This window comes from Triturus cristatus, chromosome 5_1 (genome assembly GCF_964204655.1).
Source record: "Triturus cristatus chromosome 5_1, aTriCri1.1, whole genome shotgun sequence".
NCBI classification, from domain to species: Eukaryota; Metazoa; Chordata; class Amphibia; order Caudata; family Salamandridae; genus Triturus; species Triturus cristatus.
In genome coordinates, this window is record NC_140587.1 from 697,537,095 (window position 1) to 697,550,202 (window position 13,108).

Sequence of the window (13,108 nt, forward strand, 5' to 3'; positions counted from 1 at the left end):
GGCTAGACGGGAGCGGTCCCGTAAGCTTCTCGAGCTTCGCCACTCGGCTCCACGCCCCTCTCGATCCCGGTCCAGGAGGAGGTCCAAGGATCGGTCGCGGAGCCGCAGCCGATGTCATCATCGCTCGTCTGGCTCCAAGTCTTCGGATAAGTCGAAGCACTCCAAGAAGTCCAAGAGGCGACACCGCTCTTCGGACTCCCCTCGCCGGTCGCGCGACTCGGCCGAGGGTCAGGGTGGTTCCACCCCCGCGGCTCCAGTGGAGCCGCAGGCGCCGCGCAAGTCCCCATACCCGCCGGTCCCTGGGACTGACGCGACGCTGGCGGAAGTCAGTGCCTTCCTCTCGGCCATGAGGAACCTGGCTCCGCCGTCGACGCCCGCTGGCGCACCTTCAGGTCCCGCGGACCCGACTGGGCAACCTTGCCTGCCGGCGGCTCCGGCCCCGGCGCTGTCGACGGCTCCGGCCTCGACGCCGCAAGTGCCCGAGGGACCTGTTCCCGAGTCCCCGCCGACGCCGGTCGACCTCGTCACGCCTCCTCCGCCGGCGTCGACACCGGTACCACCCCCGACGCCGACGTCGACTCCGCTCGACGTCGTGCCCCAGTTCAGTCCCACTCCGGGCCCGGCGCCGGTACGGCGTCGATGGACGCCGAGATCGGCGCCGCTAGAGACACATTATGTCTACCGCCCGGCTCCGTTACTTTCTCCTCTATACCAGGAGTCGGTTGATGGGGACAACTGGGAGGGATCCGAGGATCCTATGGCCGTTCAGGCTCAACTGTCCCAGGACTGGGCAGATGAACTGGGGGAGGCCAGTGGCCTGGATACCTCTCCAGACACTGGATTTGTCTCTCCTCCGACTGTGGCTTCGGAGGAGGGCGCTGCTTTCTCTGTGGTGCTGCGCAAGGCGGCCGCAGCCCTTGGGCTCGAGCTGCCTGCCGTGGCTGTGAGGACTAACGTCCTTACTGAGGTGCTTCAGTCTGCAGCAAGCTCCACTGAGCCTCTGCTGCAATTCAATGAGGCCCTCATTGACGTTCTGCAGGGCACCTGGTCCAAGCCCTCCACAGTTCCTCCTGTGGACAGGAACGTCGCCAGGCGCCACCGCCCTGCTCCGGGCGACCCCAGTTTTCTGTCCCAACACCCTACCCCTGAGAGCCTGGTTATCCAGGCCTCCACCTCCCAATCCTCTTTCCCGACCACCCCGCCGGAGACTGGGATTCCAAGAGACGAGAACAGTTTGGCAAGAAGCTGTTCTCCTCCCTTAGTTTGGGCCTGCGGTCTTTGAACACCACCTGTCTCTTGGACCGTTATTCCCACTCTCTGTGGGATGCGGTGGAGGACGTGCTGCCCCTGTGTCCGGAGGAGGTCCGGACACGACTTACCCAGGCTCTGGCCGATGGGAGGGATGCCGCGCGACATGCTATACGATGTGGGCTTGACACCACGGACTCGCTGGGTAGGGCCATTTCTACCACAGTGGCGCTTAGACGTCACGCCTGGCTGCGGTCCACGTCATTTTCGGGCGATGTCCAGAGCACTCTCATGGACATGCCCTTTGATGGCACTCGCCTGTTTGGCGAGAAAGCGGACAGTGCGCTGAATCGCTTTAAGGACTCCCGGGCTACGGCCAAGTCCTTGGGCCTCTCGGCCCCGCGGTCGCAAACTTCCGCCTTTCGCCCCTTTCGTGGCCAAGGAAGGGGTGCCTCCTCACGTGCGCCTAGCCACCAGCCGCAGAACCAACCTGCGCGCGGTCGCGGACGTGGTTTCCGCCGAGGCGGTTCTGGAGGACGACGAGGTCAGCCCACATCCACCCCGGCTGCATCCGCCTCAAAGCCTTCCTAGTCCGAGCTTTCAGGCCCATTCCACGCCAGTGGGCGGCAGAGTTCGCCATCACCTGCTCCACTGGCGGTCCATCACGTCGGACAGGTGGGTGCTGCAAATCGTCCGAAGGGGCTACTCCCTCCCCTTCGAGACGACCCCTCCAGCCATGCCACCGCAGCACCACCGTATCTCGGGGGATCATTTGAATCTTCTCCACGAGGAAGTTTCGGCCCTCTTGGCCAAGGGGGCCGCCGAGCGCGTTCCGAGTCTAGAAGTAGGTCGTGGTTGTTATTCCCACTACTTTCTGGTTCCCAAGAAGGGCAAAGGGGGCCTACGCCCTATCTTGGACCTCCGGAAGGAAAGGTTCAAGATGTTGACTTTGGCTCAGGTTCTAGCTGCCCTAGACCCCGGAGACTGGATGGTAGCGTTGGACTTGCAGGACGCATATTTCCACATTCCCGTCCTGCCGGCCCACCGGCGTTACCTGCGGTTCACGGTGGGCCAAGCGCACTTTCAGTTTACCGTGCTCCCCTTCGGCCTCACCAGTGCCCCTCGGGTGTTCACGAAAGTGATGGCGGTGGTCGCAGCTCATCTGCGCAGATCAGGGGTTCCAGTCTTCCCCTATCTCGACGACTGGTTGTTGAAGGCGGGCTCGCCCCAGGCAGTCGTCTCCCACCTCCAGACTACGGCGGATCTCCTGCATTTGCTGGGATTTTCCATCAACGTGCCGAAGTCACACCTGAGTCCCTCTCAGAAGCTCCTCTTCATCGGAGCGGTTCTCGATTCGGCGCAGTTCCGGGTCTATCCACCGGAACAGCGGGTCCGGGATATTCAGGCCCTGATTCCCATCTTTCGGCCTCTATCCTGGGTTTCGGTCAGGCTAGTGTTGCGGCTTCTGGGGCTGATGGCCTCCTGCATCCTACTAGTGCATCACGCCAGGCGGCGCATGCGGGCTCTGCAGTGGGACCTTAAGTTTCAGTGGGCCCAGCATCACGGCAACCTGTCCGACCATGTCTTGATCTCGGAGGGCACTGCACAGCAGTTGCAGTGGTGGCTCACGGACCGCGATTGGGTCATGGGCAGAAGCCTCTCCCTTCCCCAACCGGAGCATGTCGTAGTGATGGATGCGTCCCTCCTGGGATGGGGTGGCCATATGGGAGAGGCGGAGATCAGAGGCCTCTGGTCTCCGGCGGAGTCTCGTCTCCACATCAACCTGTTGGAGTTGAGAGCGATCCGACTTGCACTGAAAGCCTTCCTTCCCTCTGTCAGGGGAAGTGTCGTGCAGGTGTTCACGGACAACACCACCGCCATGTGGTATTGCAACAAACAGGGCGGGGTGGGGTCGTGGACCCTTTGTCAGGAGGTTCTGCGCCTCTGGACGTGGCTGGAACACCAGGGCGTCACCCTAGTGGTTCAACATCTGGCGGGCTCTCTGAACGCCAGAGCAGACGAACTCAGCTGCCGGTGCATGATGGATCACGAATGGCGTCTGAACTCCGAAGTGGCGCAAGGTCTCTTTCAGCAGTGGGGAGAGCCTTGGTTAGATCTATTCGCCACCGAAGAGAACGCGCAATGTCAGCAGTTCTGCGCGTTGGAATTTCCAAGGCGGCACTCGCTCGGCGACGCTTTTCGTCACGAGTGGAGTTGCGGTCTGTTGTACGCCTTTCCGCCTATACCACTTCTGCCCAGAGTGCTGAAGAAGATCAGGCACGACCGGGCCCAAGTCATCTTGGTGGCTCCGGATTGGGCACGAAGGTACTGGTATCCCGAGCTACTCAGTATGTTGACCGATCCTCCGATACGTCTGCCCCTTCGGGAGAATCTTCTGTCGCAGCAGCAGGGGACGGTCCTCCACCCGAACCTGTCCAGCCTCCACCTCCATGCGTGGAGATTGAGCGGCGACAGTTGATGCCATTTGACTTGCCTCCTGAAGTCTGTGATATCATTCTGGCAGCCAGGCGTCCCTCCACAAAGTCGGTATACGCCTGCCGGTGGAACAAATTTGTGGCATGGTGCACAGCAAAGGCTGTGGATCCCCTCTCCGCCCCTCTTTCTGAGGTTCTCCTCTTTCTTCTTTCTTTGGCCCGGCAGGGCTCTGCCCTGGGCACCCTGAAAGGTTATCTTGCTGCCATCTCTGCCTTCTTGCGGCTTCCTGATCAGCCTTCTCTTTTCAAGTCCCCTGTGGTTACACGCTTTCTAAAAGGCATTACTCACACGTTCCCTCCTGTCCCTTTTGTAATGCCTCAGTGGGACTTGAATCTTGTTCTCACATTTCTAATGTGTGCTCCCTTTGAGCCTCTTCATAATTGTCCTCTTAGTCTGCTGACGCTTAAGACTGCTTTTCTGGTAGCCATCACCTCGGCTAGACGGGTAAGTGAGCTCCAGGCTTTATCTTCAAAGCCTCCTTTTCTCTCTGTTCATCCGGACAAGGTTGTCCTTCGGCCTCGTCCCTCCTTTCTTCCGAAAGTGGTGACTCCATTTCATCTTGGGCAGTCTGTCACCTTGCCCACCTTCTTTCCGCCTCCGCATCCTTCCAAAGAGGAAGAGAGGCTCCACCGTCTGGACCCAAAACGTGCGCTCTCCTTTTATTTGGACCGCACAAAGCAGTTCCGGGTGGACGACCAACTTTTCGTTGGATACGTGGGTGCTAAGAAGGGGAAAGGTGTGCACAAACGGACCATCTCTCGGAGGGTCGTTTTGTGCATCAAAATTTGTTACTCCTTGGCAAAAAAGGACCCTCCTGTTGGGCTGCGCGCCCATTCTACTCGGGCCACAGCGGCTACTACTGCTTTGGGACGGGGTGTCCCTTTGCAGGACATTTGTCAGGCGGCAACGTGGGCTTCGCTACACACGTTTGCCAGGCATTATTGCCTTGACAGCCAAGTCCGGAGGGATGGCTTCTTTGGCCGTTCTGTCCTCCAGGACTTTCTGGTGTGATCTTGGTTCGCAGACCCACCACCGGGGATGGTATTGCTTGGGTATCTATTCTAAGGTGAGGAATCTAACTAACGTGTTTCTTTCAGATGAACAAGTTACTTGCCTTCGGTAACGATGTATCTGTAAGAAACATTAGTTAGTTAGATTCCTCACCGACCCACCCATCCTCCCCGTTCTGCGAACTGACATCTAGGGTTAAGGTTATCCTTTTCAGGCCCCTAGATTTTATTTTTGGCACCAGTGTCGGTCTTTGCATGGCTCTGCGTTCCTGGCGCGGAAGGCTATGTACAAGAACTGACGTCAGCGCGCGAGGGCGGCGTCTAAGTACTCCGACGTCATTCCGGCGCACGACGCCGACGACGGACGCGGAGCCGCAGACGACGCCTAGCGACGCGCAAGGGGTATTGCTGACGAAAAATCTTCCGGATCCAGTCTGACGCCTGGGGATATTCTAAGGTGAGGAATCTAACTAACTAATGTTTCTTACAGATACATCGTTACCGAAGGTAAGTAACTTGTTCTTATATTCTGGTTCCTTTTGAGTAGGGTGATCCTTGCTTCTCCTGAACGCGGCGCCTGCCATCATGCCATGACAGTGACAGATCCACACTTAATTTATCTATGGTGCCTGGAGAATGACCATGACTTGAAGTCGTGCTCCGACTGCTAGACCATGGCTCCAAAAACTTTAAGGCAGAGGTCCCTAAAGCTGCTTGCGGCCCAGCACTCAGCACCACGTCGTTCGCCCTGAAGGTCTCAATCCCGGTCGAGATGAAGGTTCAGGCATTGCTCCGGGAGTCCTAAGTCCTTGCCTCCCTTTCAAAGTCGTAAGGTTGGTCGGGTAAGAGGCATAAGAGACACGAGAAGACGAAGCGTGCTTCAACTTCTCCCCGTCCCTCGGCCGATGTGACGAATGAGTCTTGACGCTCTAGGCCTCGTTCTGCGGAACCTGTGCCTGGGTTGGCTCCGCTCTTCCCTGCCTTTCCAGGAGCTGGAACTACCCTAGCCCAGCTTAAAGAATTTTATGACTCCGTGTGCCTCATGTTTCGGCGACCTGACCTTCCCGGCGCGCCTCCGGCCAACCCCAGCGAACTCAAAAACTAGCGCTTATTCTCCTTGCTTCCATTCCCAGCCAAGGTACTGGAAAAGACTATCAACAAGCAACTCACAACACACCTGGTGTAGAACAAGCTACTCAACACCTCCCAATCTGGTTTCCGCGACAATCACAGCACCTAGACTGCCCTGATCGCTGCCACTGACGGCATCTGAATCCTCCTCTACCAAGGAGAAACAGTAGCTCTGCTCCTCCACGACCTCTCGGCAGCTTTCAGCACTGTGTCCCACCACATCCTGATCAAAAGACTCCACTACATCGGCATCCAAGGGAACACACTCAGATGGATTACCTACTTCCTCACTGGAAGAACAAAGAGGGTCCACCTACTACTTTTTACCTCCGAACCCAAGAATATTGCCTGCGGTGTCCCATTGGAATCTTCCCTCAGCTCCACACTCTTCAACCCATGTATGACTCCACTGACGAACATTGGGAGATTTCACAGTCTCAACATAATATCCTGCACAGACGACACCCAACTCCTCCTCCCACTCACAGATGATCCTACCACCACCAGGGCCAACTTCCTCAGGTGCTGTACAAACATCGCCGACTGGATGAAGAACAACTGCCTAAAGCTGAACACAGACAAGATCAAAGTACTGATCTTCTGCAACAATCGCAACCCATGGAATGACTCCTAGTGGCCATCAGACCTAGGACCGGCACCCAGACTCTCCAACCATGCCACAAACCTCGGAATCATCATCGATAACCAACTTACTATGAAATCACAGATCTGATGGAGACTACTAGCCGCAGATTCCTTAATGTAGAATTATCCCCAGGCGTGAGACTGCACTCAATTGATTTCAATGGGAAAGCTTCGGTTTAGAAAAAGACTGCCCCAGCATCTCTGCGCGCCGGGGAGCGGCACCACGTGATTCCGCCCTGACGTCGTCCGCGAGCGTGACGTCAGCGAGGTCACATAAGCCCCACCCCGGCGCGCTGACATCAGTTTTCTTCTGAGAATTTTTCCACGCCACTACGCGGAGCCATCACAAACAAAACTGTGGAGAGTACGGGAACAGTGTGCGAAAAATTAGTGAAATAGAAAAGAGAGAAACGAAAGGTGAGAAACAGCTCCAGTCTCTCCACTCAGGCGGCTGCTTCGTCGGAGGTCGAGTTGGTGCCTTTTCAGCACCGTTCTTTCACCGACCCGGAGCCGGCCCAGCCCCATTCTCCTAGGGTGCAAGTAGTGGAAGAGGTCGTCTCGGTTTCCCCTCCGGGGGCCGGTCGGCCTCACACTGGTGCCTGTGGCGGACTCCACGGAGCCAGGCCGGCGTCAGGTCGTCAACTCGTCTCCAGAGGCTCCCTCCTCCCCGGAGGTTTGTCAACTTTTTGTCTCTTCTTCCCCGGAGACGGGCCGCCGTGTCGTGGCTTTTTCCCTGGCGTCTTCCAGGGAGAGCTCTTCGCTGTCCCCGCGGCCACAGCCTTCCACAGAGGCACCTCGGGTCCCCCACTCGTCTGTCAATCTTCCACCATTCTGGGGCTGGCCGTTTCTTCCTCCAGCTGGATTTGGGGATGGCAGGCTTAGTTTACAGCCGTCTACCAGATACATCGTTACCGAAGGTAAGTAACTTGTACATCAACGCCATCTCCTCCGCATGTTTCCGCATGCGACATAAGATCTTCAAGTGGCTACTCCTGCACATGAGATGCACCATGGCATAGGCCATCACCAGCCGACTAGACTATGGCAATGCTCTCTACGTGGAAATTGCAGCACACCTCCTACTGTAGTGTAGTTCCTATTTCCCTTAAAGGCTCTGCGCATTGGAATAATATACACTATAGTTTTTGCATAGGACTAAGGTCATATGCCTCTATCGAGTACATTACACTTAATTACTTTGTGTGCCAGCTAACTTAGAGGTCCCTAGAAACTTCTCGAATAAACAAGAATGGAGTAGTTTCTGACAACCGCATAATCATGACAGCTTTGTTTCCCTTAGAATCGGAACGTGTCTCAGAATCGTGGAAACAATAGATAAGTTTCACTCAGTCAATCGTGCATGCTCAGTTTCTCCAGAGTTACACAGAAATAGATAGATGGGCGTTTCAATAAAAGGATTTATTGAGCTGTCTTTTTTCTCGTGTAAGAGATATGAGCTGTTACGATCATTAGACAGTAAGCAAGATATAATACGCACAGCGTAAGCAGTAAGAAGAAGTAATACTGCAATAGCATGGTCTTTTAGCTATGACATATATTCACATATACATTCATAAATAACACAGGCTAAAAAGTGAATACTCGTTTCATGCTTCTAAATAGTTCTACCCCAGTGTACCTAACCTAAGTGTAGTACAAGGTAAGAAGTAGGCGCTGTTTTCTATAGTATGGTATATACTAAGTTTATATGCCAAGAGTCCCTCTAGGTTCTAGTCCGCTCCATACCGTAGGATGAGAGAGGTGGGAATCTCTTTCCCAATCTCAAACTCCAACACCCCGCGAAGGGAGTCAGAACACTGGAAGCTGGATTCTCTGCGAGCAGGGATGACAGCGTCCGGTCAGTGCGTCAGGCGGGAACTCTAATTCCTTCCAAACTTGCCGTGGCAAGCCGTTTCGAGCGGAGTGGGCTAGTCGAGCTGAGCCGTGCCGAGCCGTACTTGCCATGGTAAGGGAAGGTATATTTATACTTGGAAGGTGCTTAGGAATGCTAGCATTGACGTAAAGTCGGGCAGAGGAAGACGTCATGAATGAACCCCCAAGGAACAGTACATCATGCATAATAGATTAGTTCTTGGAGAAATAAATAATCCTAGCTAGGGAAGGTGCCGATGGCTTGAGGGTCTGGTTTCTAAGAACTCGTTGTGACGTGGGAGGGACGTATGTAGGTGACCATGCCTGTATTTGGATAGCATGGCTAATCCCTAAATAAGGACTGGGATTCTATGCCTAAATAAGGGCAATGTGAATTGTGCCTATATAAGGACATGATTCAGGGACACCTATTTACGGGCATCTAAATCGAAACACAAAACTACAGAGACTTCAAACCATACACAACGCTGCAGCCAGACTCATCCTTAACCTTCCCGGACGAACTAACATCACACCCACCTGAGGCAGATCTGCTGTCTCCCCATACAGAAGAGCTGCCATTTCAAGCTGCTGACCCACGCATACAAGGCTCTACGCAACCAAGGACCCACCTACATTAACCACCGCCTGAACTTCCAACAACCGCCAAGAAAAGCTACGCTCTGCCTCCTTGTCACTTGCCTACACTCCCTGCACCTACGAAAGTAGAAGTTGAGGGCGCTCCTACATCGCATCAAAGAACTGGAACATCCTGCTGTAAAAATCTGGCTCATTGGGTAGCGTACTAAAATGCGGTACACGATGTAGAAAATCCAGACCATTATTGGTTTACAGGACTTTTAAATTAATAATCCCAAATGCTCTCTTTGTGGTAGTATGGGCGGGCAGTTTATGCTTATCAGAGGGGTAGTGTTAAGCATTTGTTGTACACACAGAGTCAAAAATTTAGACACACACTCGAGAAGAAACTCGAGAGCAATTTAGAAAAATAACATATCTTTTTATCTAATTTTAGACTCCAAGATTATCGGAATCAGGTAAGTACTTTAGAAGTTATGAAATTACACAGTAAAAATGAAGAAAATGACAGCTGTCGGATTTGAGGCATGAGTCTTGAATGAGGTAATGTTATCCTTTGACAAAAACATTGACTAATTGACTGCATAGGTACACTTACAGGGCTGTTCTTCTGAGCTTAAGGTTAGTAGGGGGTCAAGATTCAAGAAAGCACCAACAGTTCAAGTTTAACCTGACTGGGGTGTCCGGGTGAAGAAGTGCTTTACACGATGGTAGCCTCGAATGCTACTTGCTAAAGTCAATGGGGAAGAGTACCTGTGAGAAAAAGCTGCAAGGGGAGACTGGGGGACCAGTCCAGCGGAACCCAAGAGGGGCTTGGCTCTTGAGGGTCTAAGGACCACAGAGACAGTTGGTTTACGTGAGCCTGGGCTGAGGAGCTTGGGTACAGAGGCATTTTGTCCATCGGGTCGGTGAGTTAAGATCTTTCATGGTTCTTGGGGTACCTGCAGAAGATGGAAAAGAAACACACCATGGCCCCACTCTGTGTGGAGCTGGTCTCTCTCTGAGCCCCTTGATGTGCAGGTAAGTTTTGGCAGCGGTGGTCTTCCGATCGAACACAGACAAGCCTTTAACTTTCCGTGGGTATTGGTGCAGTGTGGCTCCTGGTGGCTCCAGACTTGGCAGGAAGACAGATTTCACCTCCTGGAGCTCAAAGACCTTTTGCTGGTGTGTTGCTCCCTCGGTGGGCCCGGTCTCCACAGAAGCTGTACAGGGCAGCTGAAGTTGATGCCTGCTGGTGCAGGAAAGTGGCTCTTCCACTCCACAGGAGATGTTCCTGGGTCGAGGAAGTGCTGGGCAAACCTCCAAGGGTTTAGGCAGGCTGTTCTGCTTCTAGACGAGCTGGTATCAGTGATTGTCGGGAGATCAGCAGGCAGGCAGGGTTTTGTACCTAGGTAGATGCTGGTCCACAGTTTTCACGTCTTCAGCTCTTCTTTGTCCTTATTCCTTCAGGCAGACTAATCTAAGTTCTTGGTGTCAGTGGGCCAACTAAATACTAAATTTAGGAGTGTTAATGGGATTGAAGCATAGTAGCTAATGAGCTACTTACCCCTGGGTTTACTACACCCACTATATGACCACTTCCTGTGGGCATAAACCTATCCCAGAGTTCCTACTTTTACCAAAAAGAAGATGGCGGAACCCTTCTTTCTTGGAGCACATCAGGTAGCCCACCTTAGGGGTGTGACTAGCCTGGAGGTGCACCATGATTACTGTATAGTTAATTTCCCGCCTGTCCTTGTGCCAAATTTTCCTAAGGGCAGGGGGGTGGCATCTCCCAGGTCTGTGGGAAGCCGGTGTCTCATATGAAAGGCATCAGAGGCGTTGAAGCCCCTGGCTTCAATATGCTAAATCACTAAGCCATCCTGCTGGAGGAGGTGTGAACACCTTTCTCTGGAACAGGCATTGTTTTCGACCTCCGAGTGCGGGCTCTCACTTGCAGGGGGTCAGAAACTTACCTGTGGTGGCAGGTTGGACAATACCAGTCAGCCAGCACACTAGATACTGGTAGGTTTTTCATGGGACACCTGTAAGGTGCTGTATGAAATTGGGTGTTTGTTGCAGTAGTCCCCTACTATTTGCCTAGTATCTGGTGCAACTTTGACTGAGAGTGTGCTGAGTTTCTGCTAACCAGTTCCTCAGCACCCGTGTTCTTTCCCTAAACTGTACAATTTTTCCACAGTTGGCAACCCTTTAGGATATTTGTAAGTCCCTAGTAAATGGTACCCCTGGTACCTAGGGTCTATAAACTGAAGAGGGTGTTTAAGGGCTGCAGCACGAGTTGTGCCACCCTAAGGGACCCCTCACCAAGCTCATGCAAACTGCCATTGCAGTCATGTGTCTTGGTGCAGAGAAAACCGAAGAGTCGATATGGCACGCACACCTCTGTGTGGCATGCCATCAAAACACTGCATGTGATAGAGGTAAGTCACCCCTACGGCAGGCCTTACAGCCTGAAGGCAGGGTTCACTATACCCATGTGTGGGCATATATGCCTGAGTGGATGTGTCCCCATGATAACTAGGTTCACCCCTAGATATTAAGAGTGCACCGTGAAGCCATAACAAGTTCATGGCCTGGACACTCGTCATTACGAGTTCCCCAGCTACATGATGGCCTCACTGTACCCCTAAGTGTTTGGTACCAAACACCTCATCTGAATAAGCCCACACGGATGACAGTGCTGGATTCATAAATATTTGCACCCAGAGAGTACCTTAGAGGTGCCCCCTGAAAATGGTACAGACTACTAGTGTGTTGACTGACTGGTCTTGACCAACCAGCGACCATAGACAGGTTTATGATCCCCTGAGGTGATTGCCTTCACTCTCGGAGGCCTGGAGCAAAGCCTGCTCTGGGCGTAGGTGTTCACACCTCGTCTAAGAAGGTTGGGCATTCCAGGGCAGGAAGCTTCCATGTCCCTGATGCCTTTGCTATGCACCCTGGACCTCTCCAGCTAGTTGAGGTGCCCACCCCCCTGTCCTGACCACACTTTTTGGCAGCAAGACAGGTGGGAAACTTAGTATGATTTGGAGGTGTGCCCACATTTAACCAGCACCACCCCTGCGGAGGGACAGCTGATGTGGACCCCACTTTTCAGATTACTCCTTGTTGCTTTATATGGAATTAACAATTAAGGGTATGGGTTATGCCTACTTCCCACAGTAAGTGGTCCTATATGGGGTGTATGCTATTGGTTGAACAGAGTAACGCACTCCTTGGTGAAATGAAGTTGGTTGGTCTGGTAATCCAGTAGGTGGTGCAATCAGGTAAGTCCTCCTGAGTATGAGGATGGGTATACAATTCAAATGCTCTTTCTTAGACTAAGAGAGTGTCTCCCTCATGCACTCAAAGAATGAGTTCAGTAGTTAATCTTGGATTAGTGTACAACGGGAAAACAGAGCGCAAAATACGTATCAGACTTAATGAACATAAAAGCAATATACGTACACGAAACGCCAAATCTCCTCTTGCCAACCACTTTCATCTTCAAAATCATAATATCAGCCAACTACGTTTCCTGATTTTGGAACAAGTACCCATCCTCAAAGGCCAAAATAACACACAAATCATGTTGCAAAGAAAAGTTTATTGGATTAACAAAATGGACTCCATCAGCCCGAATGGACTCAATTTACGCTGCGATTCAAGTTGCTTCTTGTAAAACATGTCCCCGGTATCCCTAGTTGTACGCCCATTTATTCACCAATCTAACGCATACTCTTCCTACGCCCCGTAATCTCACATTTCTGGTTCTACTCAGGAATCGCATCTCCCATATTTCGGTTCTCTTCTCCAGTACACATTTCCCATTCTTTCTACACTTTGTGATTACACTTGAGATGCATGCTTCCGTACTACTAGTCTTTCTTCTTTGCACAGTCTATTTACCTCGGTACACATCATCTGATTGTTTCCCCCACTGAGACTTTATTCGCATCGGGCTATTTTTCGCAATTTTTATCACTTTCATTTCCTTTGAGCAACCTCTGTTCACTCATTTTTTTACACACTTTGGTACTTCAGATATCAGCATGCCAGTACCGAACTACCAGTCTTTCTTCTGTGTAGTTCCGTGCGAGCGCGCCTGATTACTTCCGGGTTAACCA

The 13,108-nt window shown here is 52.7% G+C and overlaps 1 protein-coding gene across 3 annotated transcripts in view; it reads left to right on the forward strand.

Annotated features, from left to right (window-relative positions):
* The window catches only part of PRKDC (protein kinase, DNA-activated, catalytic subunit), a 2,754,228-nt gene that overhangs the window by 1,434,797 nt on the left and 1,306,323 nt on the right, over positions 1-13,108 (forward strand). The gene's annotated exons all lie outside the window — the stretch shown is intronic.